The sequence below is a fragment of the Bidens hawaiensis genome, unplaced genomic scaffold (genome assembly GCF_021521415.1).
Source record: "Bidens hawaiensis isolate Kalapana, Puna unplaced genomic scaffold, B.hawaiensis_p1.1 tig00001647_1, whole genome shotgun sequence".
NCBI classification, from domain to species: Eukaryota; Viridiplantae; Streptophyta; class Magnoliopsida; order Asterales; family Asteraceae; genus Bidens; species Bidens hawaiensis.
In genome coordinates this window covers 2066700-2075238 of record NW_027491093.1, presented here as the reverse complement: position 1 = coordinate 2075238, position 8539 = coordinate 2066700, and the positions used below count along the sequence as shown (strand labels likewise).

The 8539-nt window shown below is 28.4% G+C and overlaps 1 pseudogene; it reads left to right on the top strand.

Moving 5' to 3' along the window:
• Positions 1–4663: 4663 nt before the first annotated feature.
• LOC143590515 (cytochrome P450 89A2 pseudogene) lies at positions 4664–6252 on the top strand (annotated as a pseudogene).
• Positions 6253–8539: the final 2287 nt, after the last annotated feature.

Genomic DNA, 8539 nt, shown 5'->3' with positions numbered 1-8539 from the left:
TGTAGAGTAATTTTATATACAATTAGAGTAATTATTTAATTACTCTATGATGTAATTAAATAATTACTCTACTTGATTCTCACGTTTATCATTTTAATTTCATTTGTATTTGATCGAAACCACACACACACACACATATATATATATATATATGGAGATGATCAAGAGATAACTCCTCTTTAAAGAGAGAACTAGAGAACAAATAATGAAATATTTTTAATGTAATAAAAAAAATTTAAATTTTTTTTCTTTCATGCTTCGTATATGTTGATATTCTTAGCCATAAAAAAATATAAAATTAAAAAAATTTAAAAAAAACAAACAAAAAAAAAACTTGTTGTAGTCCACATATGCAATACATCGACTTTTTCTTAATGCATATGTGCACTGGTGTGTATTTTTATATATTCAATAGTGTTGATTAGCATATATGCAGTTGTTTGTATTGTATATTTGCAATAGTGTTATATTATATACAAAATTTAAAAAAAAATGATATAGTGCATATGTGCATTAGTGTTATAGAAAAGGGTTAAAATAAAAATACATAGTTTTGTAATAAGAGTATGAATGATACAAAATTTAGAGTTAGTAAACTATGTACCATAAATCCTTAATCCTAAGAAACTATTTGTATTTTAAAAACTACCAATGTCAACCACTAGATCATAGATCCAATGGCCTAGATTTATTCTTACATTTCCTAGAAATCTATTTCATTTTATTATAACCCACCATGGTGTTATATTATATATATGCGATAGTGTATATTGCATACAATTATTAGTGTTGTGTTATACGCAATAAAACACTATTGTATATATGCAGTACGCATTAGTGCACATATGCACTACATCGACAACTTGTTTTTTTAGTAACAATATCATTTTATTAGAAAGTGGAAAGACAAAAATCACAAAATGTTTTTTTAAATAGTTAAAAATAATTATTTACTAGTTCTCTTGTTCTCTCTAGATCCCACCCCCATATATATATATATATATATATATATATATATATATATATATATAGGGTAAGATCCTAAGAGAACCCTTTGCAAATTGAGAACTTTGAGAACCATTTTAGACTACTAAAATCACCTTTTAAAAAATATTTAAAAAAATCATAAAACAAAAAATAATAAAAATTTTAAAAAAGTAAAAAAAAACCAAAATTCTTATGTTTCATTCCGGTTTCATTAAAAAAATTAAAAAAAACGTCGTATTATACTTATATGTATAATTTTATTTAATCTTTAGTTACGTAATATACACATATGTACAGCGTCATTTATCTTAAATTATACACATGTGTACAAAAAAATATGTAACTGTATATATATGTATATATTATACATATGTGTATATAATTTAGCTAAACCGAGTTTTTTTTATGAAACCGGGATGATAAAATAAGAATTTTGTTTTGTTTTACTTTTTTGATTTTTGTGTTTTTTTTTATTTTTAGGTTTTTTTGGTCCAAAATGGTTCTCATAGTTCTCAATTTCAAAAAGGTTCTCTCATGATCCTGTTCCTATATATATATAAAGGTTTAAATAAAAAGAAGTTGTTTCCTAGAAATGGTAAGAATCAATAGAATTATGACATTTGGCATTAAAACCTATGGTTAAACAACAATTATAGTAAACTATGTCGGTTATATTAGTGAATGAGTAATTGTAGGAAACTATGACGGTTTTTTGTAATTTTAAATCTCAATCATTGGTTGTATGATCCAATGGCTATGATTTATTTCTAGTATTCCTAGTAAACTACTTGTTTTTAGGATAACTCTCTATATAATATAATATAATATAATATAATATAATATAATATAATATAATATAATATAATATAATATAATATAATATAATATAATATAATATAATATAATATAATATAATATAATATAATATAATATAGGGTGCAGTTACTGTACGCTAATGCTTAACGTACGGTAGGTACGTGAGACGTTCAAAGGCAAAAAACAAAGGCAAAATCTAAAACGCTTAGAAGACGCTCACAAAACCTTAAATGCTCGTTAAACACTCAAAAACCGTCTTTGTGATAAAAAGTGAAAAATTGATCGATTAACCATCCAAAACCGTTTTTTTTTTCGGTGAAGTAATGATCGATTGGATATGTATTGACGATTCCGAGATGTTTGGATGTGATTTCATGGATTGATTCGTGAAAAATGGTATTCACGTACATATTTGTACGATAAGCATTAGTGTATTTGATCTTTTCAATATATCTATAATATATATAAACGAAAACATAAAAATTTTACGTATCGCGATGTGGTCGATCCCCCTTTTTTTGGAGTCACCAAATTTGCTTGATTTTTAAATGGAGGCTTCTCATGCATTTGACCCGAATTCACGGGTATGGGTCTTATCAAACTCATATATTTCTTAAACGGGTTATAACATCTCATTAAATTAAAAACTAAACTCACCAAATATTTGATACAAAAATCCTATAAAGTATGAATATACTAAAAATTAATATCTGATTTATTTAAAAAAAGATATATGTTATTTATAATTAAAAAACTAATTTTATATTAAAAAATAAACGGGTCTTGGGTCTTATTAAACTCATATAGCTTTTAAAGCGGGTTATAACATCTCATTTATTTATTTGTGGAACAATTTAATATCAAACCATAAGTATATTATTAACTTTCATACAATAAAAGAAAAAATAAAAATTTAAAAAATAGATAAATATTAAAAACAAATAATATAAAATGACCCCTATGATACGGAGGATAAAAACTATATATATATATATATATATATATATATATATATAAACGAAAACATAAAAATCCTACGTGTCGCGATGTGGTCGCTCCCCTTTTTTTGGACTCACCAGATTTGCTTAATTTTTAAATGGAGGTTTCTCATGCATTTCACCCGAATTCATGGGTATGGATCTTACCAAGCCCAGATGTTACTTAAACGGGTTATAACATTTCATTAAATTAAAAATTATTCTCACCAAATTATTTATGTAAAAATCCTATAAAATAGGATATAATAAAAAATAATATCTTATTTATTCAAAAGATATATATATATATATATATATATATATTATTTAAATTAAAAAACCAATTTGATAGTAAAAAAAAATAAACGGGTCTTGGGTCTTATCAAACCATAAGTATATTATTAACTTTACTTAAATATTATTTATAATTAAAAAACCAATTTCATAGTAAAAAAATAAACAGGTCTTGGGTCTCATCAAAACCATATAACTTTTAAACCGGGTTATAACATTTCATTTATTTGTGAAACAATTTATTATCAAACCATAAGTATATTATTAACTTTTATACAATAAAAAAATATAAATTAAAAAAATAAATAAATATTAAAACAAACAATATAAAACAACTCTCGTTGATAAAAACTAGTATGTGTGTGTGTGTGTATATATATATATATGAGAGGGTTATCCTAAAAACAAGTAGTTTTCTATGAAGATATAGTTTCTTAGATTTGTTCTTTCACCATATTTTGTAATGCCACATGTCAAAAATCTATTGGTTCTTACCATTCTTAGTAAACTTCTTATTTTTATTTGAACCTTTCTATATATATATATATATATATATATATATATATATATATAGGGTAAGGATCCTAAGAGAACCCTTTGCAAATTGAGAAATTTGAGAACCATTTTGGACCACTAAAAACATATTTGAAAAAAATATTTTAAAAAATCATAAAACAAAAAATAACAAAAATTTTTAAAAAGTTAAAAAACCATAATTCTTATATTTCATTCCGGATTCATTAAAAAAATAAAAAATAAATAAAAAAACAAAAAAAACGTCGTATTATACACATATGTATAATTTTATTTAGTCTTTAGTTAATATACACATATGTACAGTGTCATTTATCTTAATTTATACACATGTGTATAAAAAAATCATGTAAATGTACATATATGTATATATTATACATATGTGTATATAATTTGGCTAAACCGAGGTTTTTTTTATGAAACCGGGATGTTAAAATAAGAATTTTGGTTTTTTTACTTTTTTCATTTTCGTGTTTTTTTATTTTATGATTTTTTTATAATTGGGTTTTTTGTGGTCCAAAATGGTTCTCATGGTTCTCAATTTCAAAAAGGTTCTCTCATGATCCTGATCCTACATACATATATATATATATATTATATATATATATATATATATATATATAGGATTGATTTCTTTTAAGAACTGCTTTGAGTTTTAAGAACTCGAAAGAACTCAATGTAACAATTTTTTTTGAATTTTTTTTACACATGTGTAATACGTAAGTGTAAGTAATGTACAAAAAATTACCGTAATTTTTTACACACCGAATCGACTTTTTACACATGTGTAACTAAAATTTAAACTTGTGTAATCAACAAAAATACTTATTCTCTCTCCTGATTCATTTTTTAATCAAATTTAATCTCAGCCACATTTTTAACTCTTTTAATTAAATGTGTGGTCCAAAATTGAGTTCTTAAAGTTCTTACAACTCATTAAGTTCTCAAAATATCTCTCTCCATATATATATATATATGTATGTATATATATATATATATATATATATATATATATATATATTACGTCAACAAATATGTTGGAATCATTGTGGAACATGGAGTCTTGGTTAATTGTTCTCGCTTCTGTCGGCCTATCAGCCATTATTATATCTCTCTTGCTTTGTAGGAGAGGCAACAAGAAGCTGCCCCCTGGGACGTTGTTCTTTTACTCCCACTTCCTACTCTTAACCAATTCCCTTCCAAAGCTCCAATTCATCATCAGAGGTCTAAAGGCAAAATACGGACCGCTCATAACTCTTAACATCGGTTTCATTCTTCAGTCTTCGTCAGCAGCCATTCTCTGGCACACCAAATCCTCATCCAGAAAGGCACCACTTTCTCCGACCGCCCTAAAACATGGGGGATAGTCGGCATCTCTTCAGCCTCATACGGCCCTACCTGGAGAGTATATCGTCACAACCTTGGCTCTAATTTCTTGCACCCTTCAAACGTCAAGTCCTATTCGTGGGATCGAAAATGGGTCCTCCGAATCATGATTGATCAGCTTCAGGAGCAACAGAAGGCCGTGGGAACAATCAAGATGGTTAACCATATAAAGTTAGCCATGTTACGCCTCTCATTATTGATGTGCTTTGGGCAGAAGCTTGAAGATCATCGTATCAATGACATCGCATGTGTACAAGATGGTTTGCTCTCATTGGCCGACTCAATGAGTTTTAACTTGTTCCTTGTGTCCCGATGGTTGGCGAAGATAATGTTTAGAAACCAATGGAAGAAGTTCGTTCAATTGCGGAATGATCAGAAGCAACTGCTCATTTCGCTCATCAAGTCTCGAACATAAGCAGCTAGATCTGAATCAGTACGAGACAAAGAACAGTTGGTAACATACATCGACACCCTTGTGAAACTTCAAGTTCCGGGGGAAGACGCTATAAATAAAAATGGTGGAAAGCTCACCCAAAAGGAGATGGTGAGCATGTGCGACGAGTTCCTTGTTGTTGCCACCGAGACCACCTCTAGTGCTCTAAAATGGATTATGGCCAATCTCGTGAAGTATCCTGATATTCAATGTAAGCTCTATGATGAGATCGTTGCAGTTGTTGGACCACCACCACCATCACCATTGGGGTCTCAGCTAGAATCGGTTATAAACGAAGAAAACCTACATAAAATCCCATATCTAAAAGCAGTGGTTTTAGAAGGACTGAGGAGACATCCACCAGGGCACATTGCGCTGCTCCATAGGGTTGGTGAGGAGGTAGAGCTGCAAGGCTACATAATTCCAAAGGGGGCAACCATCAATTTCATGGTAGCTGAGATGGGTTGGGACCCAGAGGTCTGGGATGATCCCATGGAGTTCAAGCCCGAGAGGTTTCTTTCAAACGATGGTAATAATTGTGTGTTTGATATAACCGGAAACAAAGGGATCAAGATGATGCCTTTTGGTTCGGGAAGAAGGATATGTCCTGGTGCCGATTTGGCTTTGCTTCATTTAGAATATCTTGTTGCCAATTTGATTTGGTATTTCAATTGGAGTGTTCCCGGTGGTTATCGTGTTGATCTTACAGAGAAAGTCAAGTTTACCGTGATTATGAACAACCCCCCGGAAACAAAAATCTCTTTAAGGAACAAAACATCAGCCATCACCAAGTCTACAGTGTATAAAAATAAGAAACCTATTTGAATCCGCAAGTATGATTTACACTAGTATATGGAAACTAATATATTGATATTTGTATAATTATTTAATACCAAAAATAAGAAACCTATATGTACGTTTGGTTCTATGTAATGTTAGTTTATCGTTATGCAGTCATATTATATGAAACCATATATATATATATATATCTATAATATATATAAAGGAAGACATAAAAATCCTACGTGTTGTGATGTGGTCGCTCCTCCTTTTTTTAGAGTCACCAGATTTGCTAAATGGAGGATTCTCATGCATTTGGCCCGAATTCATAGGTATTGGTCTTACCAAACTCAGATATTCTTTAAACGGGTTATAACATTTCATTAAATTAAAAAATATTCACACCAAATTATTTATGTAAAAATCCTATAAAATAGGATACAATAAATAAATAATATCTTATTTATTTTAAAAAAGGATATATATTATTTAAATTAAAAAAACAATCTGATAGTAAAAAAAATAAACGGGTCTTGGGTCTAATCTAACCATAAGTATATTATTAACTTTCATAAATATTATTTATAATTAAAAAACCAATTTCATAGTAAAAAAATTAAGGGGTCTTGGGTCTCATCAAAACCATATAGCTTTTAAACCAGGTTATAACATCTCATTTTTTTGTGAAACAATTTATCATCAAACCATAAGTATATTATTAACTTTCATACAATAAAAAAAATATAAATTAACAAAATAAATAAATATTAGAACAAACAATATAAAACAACCCCGTAATACGGGGGATAAAAACTAGTATATATATCTATAATATATATAAATGAAAATATAAAAATCCTACGTGTCATGATATGGTCGCTCCCCTTTTTTTGGAGTCACTAGATTTCCTTGATTTTTAAATGAAAGCTTTTAATGCATTTGACCCGAATTCATGGGTATGAGTCTAATCAAACTCATATATATCTTAAACGGGTTAACATCTCATTAAATTAAAAACTAATCTCACCAAATATTTGATATAAAAATCCTATAAAGTAGGGATATACTAAAAATTAATATATGATTCATTTTAAAAAAAATATATTATTTATAATTAGAAAACCAATTTTATAGTAAAAAATAAACGGGTCTTGGGTCTCGTCAAACCATATAGCTTTTAAACTGGATTATAACATCTCATTTATTTATGAAACAATTTACCATCAAACCATAAGTATATTATTAACTTTCATACAATAAACAAATAAAAATTCAAAACATAAATAAATATTAGAAACAAATAATATAAAACAACTCTCGTAAATAAACAATACATTTAAAAGCTTTATGATTGTTTTTTACATTTACTCAAGCCACCATATTGTTTTATTTGTAAATTAAGACTTTAAGTGCATTTGACCCGAATTCACGGTATGAGTCTCACTATAGCCAGATAACCTTAAACGAGTTATAATATCTCACTGTTTTAAAAATAAATCTCACCAATTATTTAATATCAAATCTTATAAAGTAGGGATATACTAAATATTAATATCCAATTTTTTAAGACAAACGTATTATTTATAATAAGAAACAATTTGATAGTAAAAAAAAATAAACGGGTCATGGGTCTCACCAAACCCATAGCTTTTAAATGGGTTATAACATGTCATTTATTTATGAAACTATTTCATCATCAAACCCTAAGTATATTATTAACTTTTTTATAATACATAAAATTAAAATGCAAAAATAAATATGAATATTAGACACGAATAAGAAACACAACTCCCGTAACACGGAGGATAAAAACTAGTATATGTATATATATATATATAATTGTTTACCATAAAATCCTACGTGTCACTCTCACGTCGCTTCTCGCATCCCATAGAGCCGCCAGAGTGCTTGATTTCTGAATGAAGGTTTCTCATTCATTCATTTAAAAATCGCGGGTATGGAACTTTTGATGGTTTTGGATCGGGTCAAATGGATTATATCACATTGTATCGTCGTTGATGCTGTAAACCCTAATCCCTGCTAATACAAACTCCACCACAACCTTATCAATGACAATCCCTGCTCCCTTCTCTGATTACAACCCCTATAGAGCTTCCGATTCACCATAAAATACAACTACCCTAAATTGATTTGTTAAGCGTTGTTCCTCAATTACTATTCAATTCTATTAAGATGCCTTCTTTTTTACAACAGCCTAGGTTTGCGTCTCTAGCAAGGGGTCCACGACGATTCTATTCTCAAATCCGACCAACTGTCAGCTACGTATCTCTCTCTATTTTTGTTCAAATTTGATTGCGAAACATCTGCTTGG